Source organism: Bombina bombina, chromosome 3 (genome assembly GCF_027579735.1).
Source record: "Bombina bombina isolate aBomBom1 chromosome 3, aBomBom1.pri, whole genome shotgun sequence".
NCBI classification, from domain to species: Eukaryota; Metazoa; Chordata; class Amphibia; order Anura; family Bombinatoridae; genus Bombina; species Bombina bombina.
Genome location: NC_069501.1, coordinates 24,384,545 through 24,402,978, shown reverse-complemented (window position 1 = coordinate 24,402,978; position 18,434 = coordinate 24,384,545).

The following is an 18,434-nucleotide window of genomic DNA, read 5'->3' as shown; positions in this document are numbered from 1 at the left end:
AGATTCGTGGGAGCCCTCGACTAATCTTCGTGCCAACCGTCTGGTATCTCTATTCCATCATCGCAATCTGGACAGGCCGTTTTCGTGAACACCTTTGGCGTTCCTTGTGAGGGGGGTACTGTCATGCTACTGTCCCTTTAATTAGAGGCATGCACCTTTTTCTCACTCTGCCTATTTAACCACACCTCTGATAACTTTTAGTTGCTTGTTATTGTGGCATGTGTTCACTTCTCTGGAATACAGCACCTAAAGCCTATTCATTTGTATTAACTGAAGTACAAGACTTGCCTGCTCATTTTCTGAATATTCTGGATTTTCATTTACTCAGTAGCTGCAATCAGCTGTGTGCAGCTCTGCCTTTCTCTGACACACCTTTCTCACAACCTGGATCACAACCAGACCTGCAGACTGCATCAGCCGCCATAACAGCGTGTCTCCTCTGAGCAGAGCCTCCTCTATCTGGGATCCCAGCACCGGTAAATGTAAGTTATTTGCTACAAGTCTAAAGTAACAACTTATAACGTGTAATTTGTATTATTCTAACAGCCTTAATAGTAATCCACATACCAGTAGCCTGATTTCTATTCCTGTGGTTTCCTACCTGTATCCTTAACCAGTGTTGATAACAATTGTTATTTTATTAACCCTTTGTGGCGCTTGGGGCTATGTGAATATATGACCTGCTCTCACATGTTATCAAGGGTTAACATACTAAACTGCCTATTTACTGACACTTATATAAAAGGTTGTATAAGGATCATAAACAGGCTACAAATACATAAGAAATGAGATTAACCCCTAATTCCTTAACTCTGTAAAAATAGATTCAGTAAACAGCATTACAGAAATCTCTGGCAGCAACTTCGTCTTTAATCGCATTAGAGAACCCATGAAAGAAGGCGGCAACAAGGGCTTCATTGTTCCAACCTACCTCTGTGGCAAGCGTACACAACTCAATAGCATACTGAGCAACAGGTCTCGTACCTTGCTGAATGGACATGAGTTGTTTAGCAGCAGAGGAGGAATGAGCCAGAACATCAAATCCCCTTCGAAAGGAGGCCACAAATTCAGGGTAATTTAAAATCACAGGTTTATTAGTTTCCCACAAGGGATTAGCCCAGGCAAGAGCTGTGTCAGAGAGTAACGAGATGAGAAATCCCACTTAGCTCTGTCAGAGGGAAACACCTGAGGTAACATCTCAAAGTAAATGCCAACCTTGTTCAAAAACCCTCTGCACTGATTAGGATCGCCTCCATATCACTGAGGTAGAGGTGCAGAACCGGACATGCTCCTGGTAGGTCTAGGTGCAGCAGCGGAAGCAGGAGCAGCCATAACTTGTGGGACACTCTGGTTTAAATGTGCAGTGCGAGTCAGCAGGGTTTGCAGGGCTAGTGCAAATTGATCCAAGCGGTGATCCTGTTCATCCATCCTGGAAATGATGGCAGGTAAAGGTGGATTATTAGCACCATCAGGATTCATGGGCCTTGCGTAATGTCAGGGTGCCAGGAATCAGACTGAGACGAGAAGTGCAAAAATAATCACACCTTTTTTAATAACAAACAATAATAAAAAGTCCACAAGTCAAATAAAAAGCCAGGCGTCAAAGCCAGAGCTGGTAATCAGAGGCCCTTTAAATAATAATTGATGACATCACAATTCTGAGACTGCAACGTGTCTCACACGGATGATGTACACCAGTCTGGCCATAAGAGAGCAGCGTTACACACTCTGTACCAGATTCAGTAAGAGAGGTGAGTAAAATGGCTTCCAGCAGCACATGACAAACAAAGCAGGGAAAAAACTCTGACACCATGTTACTTTGGTTTCTTTTTGTCGGGTCTCTGACATCAGGGCCCTGGATGTTCATTCCATCTCTTTTTCCCCTGAAAAGTCTTCCTCAAAATCTTTGTTTTACCCTTATTTTCCGGCAGATCCCCAAATTTATGTTGCTCTTTGCCTCAAAGACTACTTGACCATTACTGAAAGCCTTCATAGATCCATGTCGGATCCTCTACTGATTTATTTTGTTCCTCCTCGTCATCCTGTCTCTTTACCTAACTTTGCGAGATGGGTTCGATGGCATATGTTGGAGGCGGGAGTCTTACCCTCGTTTGGGGCCCACTCTGTCAGAGGGGCTGCAGCCTCCAGGGCTTTTCTGTCAGGTTGCAATCTTCAGGATTTATCGACGGCGGCAGATTGGTCTTCTGCCTCTATGTTTTCTGAGTTCTCTTTCAAGCCCGTTTCTCACGCATTCCATTCCGTCCTTTCTGGGCGTTAAAATATGCATAAAATATGAAGCCTCCTGTCTTGCCATAAAATTCAGATTATTATAACCTTGGTGACTAAATAATCTAGATTTTATTAAAGACAGGAGGCAAATATTTTCCCTCCTCTTCCCATCCCGTTAAAAAAAAAAAAAAAAAAAAGTCTTTTGATGTCATTTATGTTTTGACTGTGTTTAACTTTGTTTCTCTCAGGTTGTAGCAGTGTTACTGCTCTCTCTTTTGTTTATTTTCAGTGTAAAAAACCTCTTGCTTTACGCATTGGCGCAGATGTCAGACAACTATGCTGTGGATCCTATGTGTCCGTTTCCTGTTACAGTGTTGAGGACTCTCCTTTTTATGTTCGGCAGCGAAAAGAGGAAGCTATTTCCTGTTTCTTGTTGGATATATTATCTGCTCTTGCTGATTGGCTGTTTTTTGTTTCTATGTTACTTGTTCTTTGCTGCTTTTGGAAGTCAGTAAAGATTTATGCATACAATATTCGCCTCCTGTCTTTAATAAAATCTGGATTATTTAGTCACCGAGGTTATAATAATCTGAATTCCTCAGCATAATCTAAAACATCTCCCTCCTAAAATAAACACCATTATGTGAGGAGAAGACGCAGATCAGAGGATATCACACTTTTTTACACAGCTTCTGTACTTTGTTCCCTGACCTGGTTATAGCCCAGCAGCAGAAGAAACTCTCCCCAGGGGAGATACTTCTTCTGCTACTCTGCTATCTCTAGATCAGGGAGGAGCACTTTTACGCAGGCACTGATTACAGAAGTTGTATAAAGCAGTACTAGCAAGCTTTCCTGGAGACCTGCATACCAATACACTGTTTCCGATAGCTAGGACAGTTTGCGCATGAGTAGGCTCCAATCGGTCGTTTGACTGCTACTGTCATTGACTTTGAAAGCTTGTATTCTGAAGGCCGTGGAAAACTGCCGAAGTTTAATCTTTAATAATTTAAAAATGCAATAAAATAAATAATAGGTGCCTATTGGAAATTGTATAACATAAATATATGTTTTAAAATTAATTCGTATAATACTGCCGGGTATAAGCCTTATGCTTATACCAATACCAGGCAGTAATTAGTATGTAGGATAGCCTTATGCTTATACCAATACCAGGCAGTAATTAGTAGGTAGGATAGCCTTATGCTTATACCAATACCAGGCAGTAATTAGTAGGTAGGATAGCCTTATGCTTATACCAATACCAGGCAGTAATTAGTATGTAGGATAGCCTTATGCTTATACCAATACCAGGCAGTAATTAGTATGTAGGATAGCCTTATGCTTATACCAATACCAGGCAGTAATTAGTAGGTAGGATAGCCTTATGCTTATACCAATACCAGGCAGTAATTAGTATGTAGGATAGCCTTATGCATATCACAGGCAGTAATTAGTATGTAGGATAGCCTTATGCTTATACCAGGCAGTAATTAGTATGTAGGATAGCCTTATGCTTATACCAGGCAGTAATTAGTAGGTAGGATAGCCTTATGCAGAACCCTAGGCAGTAATTAGTATGTAGGGATAGCCTTATGCAGATACCAGGCAGTAATTAGTATGTAGGATAGCCTTATGCATATCACAGGCAGTAATTAGTATGTAGGATAGCCTTATGCATATACCAGGCAGTAATTAGTATGTAGGATAGCCTTATGCATTTCACAGGCAGTAATTAGTATGTAGGATAGCCTTATGCTTATACCAGGCAGTAATTAGTATGTAGGATAGCCTTATGCATATACCAGGCAGTAATTAGTATGTAGGATAGCCTTATGCATTTCACAGGCAGTAATTAGTATGTAGGATAGCCTTATGCTTATACCAGGCAGTAATTAGTATGTAGGATAGCCTTATGCTTATACCAGGCAGTAATTAGTATGTAGGATAGCCTTATGCTTATACCAGGCAGTAATTAGTATGTAGGATAGCCTTATGCTTATACCAGGCAGTAATTAGTATGTAGGATAGCCTTATGCATATACCAGGCAGTAATTAGTATGTAGGATAGCCTTATGCATATACCAGGCATTAATTAGTATGTAGGATAGCCTTATGCTTATACCAGGCAGTAATTAGTATGTAGGATAGCCTTATGCATATACCAGGCAGTAATTAGTATGTAGCATAGCCTTATGCTTATAACAGGCAGTAATTAGTATGTAGGATAGCCTTATGCTTATACCAGGCAGTAATTAGTATGTAGGATAGCCTTATGCTTATACCAGGCAGTAATTAGTATGTAGGATAGCCTTATGCTTATACCAGGCAGTAATTAGTATGTAGGATAGCCTTATGCATATACCAGGCAGTAATTAGTATGTAGGATAGCCTTATGCTTATACCAGGCAGTAATTAGTATGTAGGATAGCCTTATGCTTATACCAGGCAGTAATTAGTATGTAGGATAGCCTTATGCTTATACCAGGCAGTAATTAGTATGTAGGATAGCCTTATGCTTATACCAGGCAGTAATTAGTATGTAGGATAGCCTTATGCTTATACCAGGCAGTAATTAGTATGTAGGATAGCCTTATGCTTATACCAGGCAGTAATTAGTATGTAGGATAGCCTTATGCTTATACCAGGCAGTAATTAGTATGTAGGATAGCCTTATGCATATACCAGGCAGTAATTAGTATGTAGGATAGCCTTATGCTTATACCAGGCAGTAATTAGTATGTAGGATAGCCTTATGCTTATACCAGGCAGTAATTAGTATGTAGGATAGCCTTATGCATATACCAGGCAGTAATTAGTATGTAGGATAGCCTTATGCTTATACCAGGCAGTAATTAGTATGTAGGATAGCCTTATGCTTATACCAGGCAGTAATTAGTATGTAGGATAGCCTTATGCATATCACAGGCAGTAATTAGTATGTAGGATAGCCTTATGCTTATACCAGGCAGTAATTAGTATGTAGGATAGCCTTATGCATATCACAGGCAGTAATTAGTATGTAGGATAGCCTTATGCTTATACCAGGCATTAATTAGTATGTAGGATAGCCTTATGCTTATACCAGGCAGTAATTAGTATGTAGGATAGCCTTATGCATATACCAGGCAGTAATTAGTATGTAGGATAGCCTTATGCTTATACCAGGCAGTAATTAGTATGTAGGATAGCCTTATGCTTATACCAGACAGTAATTAGTATGTAGGATAGCCTTATGCATATACCAGGCAGTAATTAGTATGTAGGATAGCCTTATGCAGATACCAGGCAGTAATTAGTATGTAGGATAGCCTTATGCTTATACCAGACAGTAATAAGTATGTAGGATAGCCTTATGCTTATACTAGGCAGTAATTAGTATGTAGTATAGCCTTATGCTTATACCAGGCAGTAATTAGTATGTTGTATAGCCTTATGCTTATACCAGGCAGTAATTAGTATGTAGTATAGCCTTATGCTTATACCAGGCAGTAATTAGTATGTAGGTTAGCCTTATGCTGATACCAGGCAGTAATTAGTATGTAGGATAGCCTTATGCTTATACCAGGCAGTAATTAGTATGTAGGATAGGCTTATGCTTATACCAGGCAGTAATTAGTATGTAGGATAACCTTATGCATATCAGAGGCATTAATTAGTATGTAGGATAACCTTATGCATATCTCAGTGCTATGGCATTGTCTTGTTATCTTGCATTTGTTGATTGTGCAAGTCCAGTGTGTTGTCTGATCCTTTAACTTGATTAACATGCTAATAATTTCATTTGTGTTGTCTTTTTATTAAATATTTTCGCAAATGAGGTTTAATCTATGTCTTTAGCTATTTTAGCTAGAAGAACATTGTGATTTCAATCTTGGAATGCTAATTTGATTTCTAAAATCCATTTTTCTTTTTTTCCAAGATATTCAATTATTTGGTTCATAATTGGATTCAATTATTTAACTGTTACTCTGGGCTTCAAGATTGAGTTCTAAGACTAAAACTTTAAAGAGACACTGTACCCAATTTTTTTCTTTCATGATTCAGATAGAGCATGCAATTTTAAGCAACTTTCTAATTTACTCCTATTATCAAATTTTCTTCATTCTCTTGGTATCTTTATTTTAAATGCAAGAATGTAAGTTTAGATGCCGGCCCATTTTTGGGGAACAACCTGGGTTGTCCTTGCTGATTAATGGATAAATTCATCCACCAATAAAAAAGTGCTGTCCAGAGTTCTGAACGCCAAAAAAAGCTTAGATGCCTTCTTTTTCAAATAAAGATAGAAAGAAAACAAAGAAAAATTGATAATAGGAGTAAATTAGAAAGTTGCTTAAAATTGCATGCTCTTTCTGAATCCCAAAAGAAAAATTTTGGGTTCAGTGTCCCTTTAAGCTTATTTTAGTTTTCTGTTCTTACTAAGGAACGGAATCCTGAATTCTTCCCCAAGTAACATGTTTATAATTGGAAGTGTTTTTCTACATTCAATTAAGCCTTTCTAAAAAGTTCAAAGTCAGCTCCCCAAATTTGCATGTAGGTGCGATTCTTCTTCCAGCTTGGCTGGTAAAGGGCAGGTTAAGACTTTTTTGCAATTTGTTTGGTTCTATTCGATCCAAACTTCTTAAACTTTGGGTACAGAATAGGTTTCAGAGTAAAACCGTCTGTGAGAAGTCTTTTTTCTCTATCATATTCCAGCTATTCCAGTAAGACTAACACTTTCCTGAAGTGTGTCTCAGACCTGGAGTTTTTTGGGGTATTTTTTCCAGTTTCATTTTAGGAACTGGGTTTTGGGGTTTTATTCAAGACTATTCATTGTTCCAAAGATAGAAAATCTTTTTGAACTGTCATATAAATGTACCATCTTTTAGAATGGTGTTTATATGGTCTATTCGGCCTTTTTTGGCCAGTGATGGCATTATTTGTCTACAATAGATACAATAGATGCATATCTTCATTTCTTTCATGTAATTAACAAGAGTCCATGAGCTAGTGACGTATGGGATATACATTCCTACCAGGAGGGGCAAAGTTTCCCAAACCTCAAAATGCCTATAAATACACCCCTCACCACACCCACAAATCAGTTTTACAAACTTTGCCTCCAAGGGAGGTGGTGAAGTAAGTTTGTGCTAGATTCTACGTTGATATGCGCTCCGCAGCAAGTTGGAGCCCGGTTTTCCTCTCAGCGTGCAGTGAATGTCAGAGGGATGTGAGGAGAGTATTGCCTATTGAATGCAGTGATCTCCTTCTACGGGGTCTATTTCATAAGGTTCTCTGTTATCGGTCGTAGAGATTCATCTCTTACCTCCCTTTTCAGATCGACGATATACTCTTATATTTACCATTTCCTCTACTGATTCTCGTTTCAGTACTGGTTTGGCTTTCTACAAACATGTAGATGAGTGTCCTGGGGTAAGTAAGTCTTATTTTCTGTGACACTCTAAGCTATGGTTGGGCACTTTATTTATAAAGTTCTAAATATATGTATTCAAACATTTATTTGCCTTGACTCAGAATGTTCAACTTTCCTTATTTCCAGACAGTCAGTTTCATATTTGGGATTATGCTTTAAATTATCATATTTTGTCTTACCTCAAAAATTTGACTTTTTTCCCTGTGGGCTGTTAGGCTCGCGGGGGCTGAAAATGCTTCATTTTATTGCGTCATTTTTGGCGCGGATTTTTTTGGCGCAAAAATTCATTTCCGTTTCCGGCGTCATACGTGTCGCCGGAAGTTGCGTCATTTTTTGACGTTATTTTGCGCCAAAAATGTCGGCGTTCCGGATGTGGCGTCATTTTTGGCGCCAAAAGCATTTAGGCGCCAAATAATGTGGGCGTCTTATTTGGCGCCAAAAAATATGGGCGTCGCTTTTGTCTCCACATTATTTCAGTCTCATTTTCATTTGCTTCTGGTTGCTAGAAGCTTGATGTTTGGCATTTTTTTCCCATTCCTGAAACTGTCTTATAAGGAATTTGATTTATTTTGCTTTATATGTTGTTTTTTCTCTTACATATTGCAAGATGTCTCACGTTGCATCTGAGCCAGAAGATACTACAGGAAAACCACTGCCTGCTGGATCTACCAAAGCTAAGTGTATCTGCTGTAAACTTTTGGTAGCTATTTCTCCAGCTGTTGTTTGTATTAATTGTCATGACAAACTTGTTAAAGCAGATAATATTTCCTTTAGTGATGTACCATTGCCTGTTGCAGTTCCCTCAACATCTAAGGTGCAGAATGTTCCTGATAACATAAGAGATTTTGTTTCTGAATCCATAAAGAAGGCTTTGTCTGTTATTTCTCCTTCTAGTAAACGTAAAAAGTCTTTTAAATCTTCTCTCTCTACAGATGAATTTTTAAATGAACACCATCATTCTGATTCTTTGGACTCTTCTAGTTCAGAGGATTCTGTCTCAGAGATTGATGCTGATAAATCTTCATATTTATTTAAGATGGAATTTATTCGCTCTTTACTTAAAGAAGTACTAATTGCTTTAGAAATAGAGGATTCTAGTCCTCTTGATACTAATTCTATACGTTTGGATAAGGTTTTTAAAGCTCCTGCGGTTATTCCAGAAGTCTTTCCTGTTCCTAATGCTATTTCTGCAGTAATTGCTAAGGAATGGGATAAATTGGGTAATTCATTTACTCCTTCTAAACGTTTTAAGCAATTATATCCTGTTCCGCCTGACAGGTTAGAATTTTGGGACAAAATCCCTAAAGTTGATGGGGCTATTTCTACCCTTGCTAAACGTACTACCATTCCTACGTCAGATGGTACCTCGTTTAAGGATCCTTTAGATAGAAAAATTGAATCTTTTCTAAGAAAAGCTTATCTATGTTCAGGTAATCTTCTTAGACCTGCTATATCATTGGCTGATGTTGCTGCAGCTTCAACTTTTTGGTTGGAAACTCTAGCGCAACAAGTAACAAATCGTGATTCTCATGATATTATTATTCTTCTCCAGCATGCTAATAATTTCATCTGTGATGCCATTTTTGATATTATTAGAGTTGATGTTAGATTTATGTCTCTGGCTATCTTAGCCAGAAGAGCTTTATGGCTTAAGACTTGGAATGCTGATATGGCTTCTAAATCAACTCTACTTTCCATTTCTTTCCAGGGAAACAAATTATTTGGTTCTCAGTTGGATTCTATTATTTCAACTGTTACTGGTGGGAAAGGAACTTTTTTACCACAGGATAAAAAATCTAAAGGTAAAAACAGGGCTAACAATCGTTTTCGTTCCTTTCGTTTCAACAAAGAACAAAAGCCTGATCCTTCGTCCTCAGGAGCAGTTTCAGTTTGGAAACCATCTCCAGTCTGGAATAAATCCAAGCCTGCTAGAAAGGCAAAGCCTGCTTCTAAGTTCACATGAAGGTACGGCCCTCATTCCAGTTCAGCTGGTAGGGGGCAGGTTACGTTTTTTCAAAGAAATTTGGATCAAATCTGTTCACAATCTTTAGATTCAGAACATTATTTCAGAAGGGTACAGAATTGGTTTCAAGATGAGACCTCCTGCAAAGAGATTTTTTCTTTCCCATGTCCCAGTAAATCCAGTGAAAGCTCAAGCATTTCTGAATTGTGTTTCAGATCTAGAGTTGGCTGGAGTAATTATGCCAGTTCCAGTTCCGGAACAGGGGATGGGGTTTTATTCAAATCTCTTCATTGTACCAAAGAAGGAGAATTCCTTCAGACCAGTTCTGGATCTAAAATTATTGAATCGTTATGTAAGGATACCAACGTTCAAGATGGTAACTGTAAGGACTATATTGCCTTTTGTTCAGCAAGGGAATTATATGTCCACAATAGATTTACAGGATGCATATCTGCATATTCCGATTCATCCAGATCATTATCAGTTCCTGAGATTCTCTTTTCTAGACAAGCATTACCAATTTGTGGCTCTACCGTTTGGCCTTGCTACAGCTCCAAGAATTTTCACAAAGATTCTCGGTGCCCTTCTGTCTGTAATCAGAGAACAGGGTATTGTGGTATTTCCTTATTTGGACGATATCTTGGTACTTGCTCCGTCTTTACATTTAGCAGAGTCTCATACGAATCGACTTGTGTTGTTTCTTCAAGATCATGGTTGGAGGATCAATTTACCAAAAAGTTCTTTGATTCCTCAAACAAGGGTAACCTTTCTGGGTTTCCAGATAGATTCAGTGTCCATGACTCTGTCTTTAACAGACAAGAGACGTCTAAAATTGATTACAGCTTGTCGAAACCTTCAGTCACAATCATTCCCTTCGGTAGCCTTATGCATGGAAATTCTAGGTCTTATGACTGCTGCATCGGACGCGATCCCCTTTGCTCGTTTTCACATGCGACCTCTTCAGCTCTGTATGCTGAACCAATGGTGCAGGGATTACACGAAGATATCTCAATTAATATCTTTAAAACCGATTGTTCGACACTCTCTAACGTGGTGGACAAATCACCATCGTTTAATTCAGGGGGCTTCTTTTGTTCTTCCGACCTGGACTGTAATTTCAACAGATGCAAGTCTCACAGGTTGGGGAGCTGTGTGGGGATCTCTGACGGCACAAGGAGTTTGGGAATCTCAGGAGGTGAGATTACCGATCAATATTTTGGAACTCCGTGCAATTTTCAGAGCTCTTCAGTTTTGGCCTCTTCTGAAGAGAGAATCGTTCATTTGTTTTCAGACAGACAATGTCACAACTGTGGCATACATCAATCATCAAGGAGGGACTCACAGTCCTCTGGCTATGAAAGAAGTATCTCGAATTTTGGTTTGGGCGGAATCCAGCTCCTGTCTAATCTCTGCGGTTCATATCCCAGGTGTAGACAATTGGGAAGCGGATTATCTCAGTCGCCAAACGTTGCATCCGGGCGAATGGTCTCTTCACCCAGAGGTATTTCTTCAGATTGTTCAATTGTGGGGGCTCCCAGAGATAGATCTGATGGCCTCTCATCTAAACAAGAAACTTCCCAGGTATCTGTCCAGATCCCGGGATCCTCAGGCGGAGGCAGTGGATGCATTATCACTTCCTTGGAAGTATCATCCTGCCTATATCTTTCCGCCTCTAGTTCTTCTTCCAAGAGTAATCTCCAAGATTCTGAGGGAATGCTCGTTTGTTCTGCTAATAGCTCCGGCATGGCCTCACAGGTTTTGGTATGCGGATCTTGTCCGGATGGCATCTTGCCAGCCATGGACTCTTCCGTTAAGACCAGACCTTCTGTCACAAGGTCCTTTTTTCCATCCGGATCTGAAATCCTTAAATTTAAAGGTATGGAGATTGAACGCTTGATTCTTGGTCATAGAGGTTTCTCTGACTCCGTGATTAATACTATGTTACAGGCTCGTAAATCTGTATCTCGAGAGATATATTATAGAGTCTGGAAGACTTATATTTCATGGTGTCTTTCTCATCATTTTTCTTGGCATTCTTTTAGAATACCGAGAATTTTACAATTTCTTCAGGATGGTTTGGATAAGGGTTTGTCCGCAAGTTCTTTGAAAGGACAAATCTCTGCTCTTTCTGTTCTTTTTCACAGAAAGATTGCTATTCTTCCTGATATTCATTGTTTTGTACAAGCTTTGGTTCGTATAAAACCTGTCATTAAGTCAATTTCTCCTCCTTGGAGTTTGAATTTGGTTCTGGGAGCTCTTCAAGCTCCTCCGTTTGAACCTATGCATTCATTGGACATTAAATTACTTTCTTGGAAAGTTTTGTTCCTTTTGGCCATCTCTTCTGCTAGAAGAGTTTCTGAATTATCTGCTCTTTCGTGTGAGTCTCCTTTTCTGATTTTTCATCAGGATAAGGCGGTGTTGCGAACTTCTTTTGAATTTTTACCTAAAGTTGTGAATTCCAACAACATTAGTAGAGAAATTGTGGTTCCTTCATTATGTCCTAATCCTAAGAATTCTAAGGAGAAATCATTGCATTCTTTGGATGTTGTTAGAGCTTTGAAATATTATGTTGAAGCTACGAAATCTTTCCGTAAGACTTCTAGTCTATTTGTTATCTTTTCCGGTTCTAGGAAAGGCCAGAAAGCTTCTGCCATTTCTTTGGCATCTTGGTTGAAATCTTTAATTCATCTTGCCTATGTTGAGTCGGGTAAAACTCCGCCTCAAAGAATTACAGCTCATTCTACTAGGTCAGTATCTACTTCCTGGGCGTTTAGGAATGAAGCTTCGGTTGACCAGATCTGCAAAGCAGCAACTTGGTCTTCTTTGCATACTTTTACTAAATTCTACCATTTTGATGTATTTTCTTCTTCTGAAGCAGTTTTTGGTAGAAAAGTTCTTCAGGCAGCGGTTTCAGTTTGAATCTTCTGCTTATGTTTTTTGTTAAACTTTATTTTGGGTGTGGATTATTTTCAGCAGGAATTGGCTGTCTTTATTTTATCCCTCCCTCTCTAGTGACTCTTGTGTGGAAAGATCCACATCTTGGGTAGTCATTATCCCATACGTCACTAGCTCATGGACTCTTGTTAATTACATGAAAGAAAACATAATTTATGTAAGAACTTACCTGATAAATTCATTTCTTTCATATTAACAAGAGTCCATGAGGCCCACCCTTTTTTGTGGTGGTTATGATTTTTTTGTATAAAGCACAATTATTCCAATTCCTTATTTTATATGCTTCGCACTTTTTCTTATCACCCCACTTCTTGGCTATTCGTTAAACTGATTTGTGGGTGTGGTGAGGGGTGTATTTATAGGCATTTTAAGGTTTGGGAAACTTTGCCCCTCCTGGTAGGAATGTATATCCCATACGTCACTAGCTCATGGACTCTTGTTAATATGAAAGAAATGAATTTATCAGGTAAGTTCTTACATAAATTATGTTTTTCTGTTTTCATTCAAATTATTTTTATTTTCTGAGATTCTCTTTTTTTGACAAGCATTACCAATTTGTTGTTTTTCCTTCTGGTCTAGCGACAGCTCTAAGAATCTTTTCAAGGTTCTCAGTATTCCTTATTTGGACGGTATTGTGGTACTGGCTCAGTCTTTTCGTTCTGCGGAATCTCATACGATTCAACTTTGTTGTTTCTTCAAGACATGGTTAGAGGATCTTTTTATCAAAAGTTCCTTGTTTCCTCACACAAGGGTCACCTTTTTTAGGTTTCCAGATAGATTGTGTCAATGTTTTTGTCTCTAACAGACAAGTGGCAAGTTGATTGGGTTCCGTTTGTCGGAACCTTCAGTCTCTATTATTTCCTTCAAGTTGCTATATATGCATGGAAGTTTTAGGTTTCATGGCTGCAGCATTGGATTCGATTCCCTTTGCTCATTTCATAGGAAACCTTTCCAGTTTTTTATGCTGAATAATGGTGCAGGGATTCTAGGATTTCACTTTTTATATCTTTGAATCCTAATGTTTAACTATCTTTGATTCGGTGGTTAAGATCACCATCATTTAGTTCTAACCTGGACCATGATCTCTACAGATGCGAGTCTTTTAGGTTGGGAGACTGTCTGAGGATCTCTGTCAGCACAAGGGGTTTGGAAATCTCAGGAGGCGAGATTACCATTTGATATTTTGGAACTCCGTGCATTCTCAGAGTTCTTCAGTTTGGTTTCTTTTTGAAGAAGAGACGTTTTTTCAGACAGACAATGTCACAACTGTGGCGTATGTCAATCATCAGGGTGGGACTATCAGTCTTTAGGCTGTGACAGAAGTATCTCGGATATTTGCTTGGGCTAAATCCAGCTCCTATCTAATCTCTGTGGTCTTTTTCCCAGGTATAGTCAATTGGGAAGCGGATTATCTCTGTTAATCAAGCTTTACATCCGGGAGAATGGTCTTTTTACCCAGATATGTTTTTCAATTTTTTCAGATGTGAGGGCTTCCAGAAATAGATCTGATAGCATCTCATCTAAACAAGGAACTTCCCAGGGGCCTATTCAGGTCCTGGGATCCTCAGGCGAAAGTAGTGTATACATTTGGATTCTTTGGAATCATCAATCTGCCTATATTTTTTCATCTCTGGTTCTTCTTTTTAGAGTGATTTTTCTAAATCATCAGAGAGCAATCTTTGGTGTGGCTGGTGGCTCCAGCATGGCCACACAGGTTTTGGTATATGGTTCTTGTTCGGATGTCCAGTTGCCAATCTTGGTTACTTCCATTAAGGCCAGACCTTATATCTTAACATTCGTTTTTTTCATCAGGAATTCAAATTATTAATTTGATGGTATGAAAATTTAACGCTTAGTACTTAGTCATAGAAGTTCTCTGACTCAGTGATTAATACTATGTTGCAGGCTCGTAAATCTGTGTCTAGTAGGATTTATTATCAGGTTTGGAAGATTTACATCTCATGATGCTCTTCTTATGAATTCTTATTTGGAGTCGAGTTAATCCCCGCCTCTGAGAATTACGGCTCATTCTACTAGGTCAGTTTCTATTTCCTGGACTTTTAAGAATGAAGCTTCTGTTGTTCAGATTTGCAAAGCAATGACTTGGTCTTCTTTGCATATTTTTACTAAATTTTACCATTTTGATGTTTTCTCTTCTTCAGAAGCAGTTTTTGGTAGAATAGTACTTCAGGCAGCTGTTTCAGTTTGATTCTTCTGCTTATATTTCAGTTTTTTTCATTAAAAAAATTGAAACTTTTGATTGGGTAGTGGATTAATTTTTTCAGCGGAATTGGCTGTCTTTATTTTATCCCTCCCTCTCTAGTGACTCTTGCATGGAAGTTCCACATCTTGGGTATCTGCTATCCCATACGTCACTAGCTCATGGACTCTTGCTAATTACATGAAAGAAAACATAATTTATGTAAGAACTTACCTGATAAATTCATTTCTTTCATATTAGCAAGAGTCCATGAGGCCCACCCTTTTTGTGGTGGTTATGATTTTTTTGTATAAAGCACAATTATTCCAATTCCTTATTTTTTGATGCTTTCGCTCCTTTCTTATCACCCCACTTCTTGGCTATTCGTTAAACTGAATTGTGGGTGTGGTGAGGGGTGTATTTATAGGCATTTTGAGGTTTGGGAAACTTTGCCCCTCCTGGTAGGAATGTATATCCCATACGTCACTAGCTCATAGACTCTTGCTAATATGAAAGAAATTAATTTATCAGGTAAGTTCTTACATAAATTATGTTATTCTGCCCTTAATCTTTATGAGCAACACTACTTCTCTACTCTTATCTCTAATCTTTCTTAAAACTCAAAATGTCTGTTCTCCACTTTTAATACTTTTCTCCACCCTCCCCCACCTCCTAATACAACTTCTCTGTCAGCTCAAGACTTTGCCAGCCACTTCATTAACAAAATAGACTCCATAATTCCATTCTCAAACCTCCTCAAATGCTGTCAATCAACCACAACCCACATAACCTTAAACTTAGCTCATTCTCCCCTGTTACTGAGGAAGAAATTTTGGCACTTATACTGCACTCTCACCTCACCACCTGTCCCCTTGACCCTATCCCCTCACAACTAGTCCCCTCTCTCTCTGCTACCCTTACCCCTATACTCACACACATTTTCAACCTCTCCTTCAGCACCGGTATATATCCCTCATCTCTGAAACATGCACTGGACACACCTATCCTCAAAAACCTTCTCTCAATCCAACCTCCCCATCCAACTACCACTCTATTTCCCTACTCCCTCTTGCCTCAAAGCTTCTCAAAAAACTAGTATATGCACGCCTATCCTACTTCCTTACATTAAACTCCCTCCTTGACCCACTGCAATCTGGATTTTGTCCCCATCACTCCACAGAGACAGCAATTGTTAAGGTTACGAATGACCTACTTACAGCAAAATCAAAAGGCCACTTCTCTCTGCTTATCCTCCTTGATCTGTCTGCAGCCTTTGACACTGTTGACCACCCTCTTTTGCTCCAAACCCTCCAATCCTTCCCCATCTGTGACACAGCCCTTTTGTGGCTCTCTTCCTACCTGTCAAACCGTACCTTTAGTGTAGCCTTCTCTGGGGCCTCCTCTGCCCTGTCACCACATTCTGTCAGAGTACCGCAAGGCTCTGTCCTCGGTCCCCTTCTCTTCTCAATCTACATGTCATCACTAGGTTTCCTAATAAAGTCCCACGGTTTCCAATATCATTTGTATGCCCACACCCAAATCTACTTCTCTGCACCAGACCTATCTCCTTCCTTGCTAACCTGCGTCACTAACTGTCTTTCTCACATCTCTTCCTGGATGTCCTCTCACTACCTCAAGCTAAATCGCTCCAAAACTTATTTTCCCCCCTTCTTCTAAAATCTCCACCCCCAATCTCTCTATAACTGTAGACAACTCCATCATTACCCCTACCCCGCATGCCCGATGTCTCGGGGTCACATTTGACTCAGATCTTTCTTTTACTCCTCACATTCAGTCCTTGGCTAAAGCCTGCCGCTTCCACCTCAAAAACATCTCTAAAATTAGACACTTCCTTACACAAGACACAACTAAGATTTGAATCCACTCTCTCATCCTTTCCCACCTCGATTACTGCAACTCTGTCCTCTCTGGTCTCCCCAGCTGCCGCCTAGCTCCTTTACAATCCATAATGAATGCCTCTGCCAGGCTCATCTTCCTTACACGTCACTCTTCATCTGCCTCTAGGATCAAACACAAAATTCTCACTCTGACATACAAAGCCCTCAACTACACTGCTCCCCCCTATATCTCAGACCTTGTCTCCAGATACTCTCCCTCCCGTCCCCTTCGCTCTGCTCATGACCTCCTACTCTCCTCCTCTCTGGTTACCTCATCGTACTTGCATTTTCAGGACTTCTCCAGACTGGCTCCCAGCTTGTGGAACTCTCTGCCTCGCTCCACAAGACTCTCCCCTAGTTTTGAAAGCTTCAAGCGCTCCCTAAAGACTCTACTGTTCAGGGATGCATACAACCTACATTAATCTTCCTAATACCAGTTCCTCTCCTCCATTGCTATACCCTGAACCCCTTTAGCATGTAAGCCTAAGAGTCCAGCTGTTTGTAGATCACCTTCTTAAGAGCTGACTACAACAGTGCGACTCTTGGCAGGGCCCTCTACCCATTTGATCACTATAATTGTTTTGTTGTACTTCGCATTTGTTTATAGCGCTGCGAAATCTGTTGGCACTCTACAAATAACCAATAATAATAATAGGATAGCCTTATGTTTATCCCAGGCATTAATTAGTAGGTAGGATAGCCTTATACCTATCCCAGGCAGTAATTAGTATGTATGGTAGCCTTATGCTTATCCCAGGCAGTAATTAGTATGTAGGGTAGCCTTATACCTATCCTAGGCATTATCACTATTCAAGAGGGAGGTAAATTGGATACAATAGGCCACGTGAATAAAGTAATGTTAAAGGGAAATCAAACCCAAAATGTTTCTTTCATGATTAAGATAAATACAATTTAAAATAATCAACAGCTAGATTACGAGTTCTGCGTTATGGTGAAAAAGCAGCATTATCAGGTTATAACTTCACTACCGCTGGTATTACGAGTCTTGCAGGTATAGGGGCACCGCACACTTTTTTGGCCATAACGCAAATCAACTTACGCAAATTGCGTAAAGTCTTTTTTCAATGGAATTTTCATAGCGCTGATATTACAAGCTTTTCCTGGGAGGCCAAAAAGTACCCTATCCCGTCAAGATTCGTAACGCATTCTAAAGTCAGTAGTTATGCGTTTTACCCTACAAAAATGTAGCATAAAACTCATAACTAAAGTGCTAAAAAATACACTAAAACCCATAAACTACCTATTAACCCCTAAACTGAGGCCCTCCCGCATCGCAAACACTAGTTAAATAGTATTAAACCCTAATCTGCCATCCCTAACCTCGCCGCCACCTACCTACATTTATTAACCCCTAATCTGCCGCCCCCAACATCGCTGCCACTATACTAAAGTTATTAACCCCTAACCCTAAGTCTAACCCTAACACCCCCTAACTTAAATAGAATTAAATTAAATCTAAATCAAACCTACTATTAATAACTAAATAATACCTAGTTAAAACTAAATACTTACCTATAAAATAAACCCTAAGCTAGCTACAATATAACTAATAGTTACATTGTATCTAGATTAGAGTTTATTTTTATTTTACAGGCAAGTTTATATTTATTTTAACTAGGTAGAATAGTTAGTAAATAGTTATTAACTATTTAATAACTACCTAGCTAAAATAAATACAAATTTAGGGTAAAATAAAACCTAACCTAAGTTACAATAACACCTTACACTATACTACAATTAAATAAATTACCTAAATTA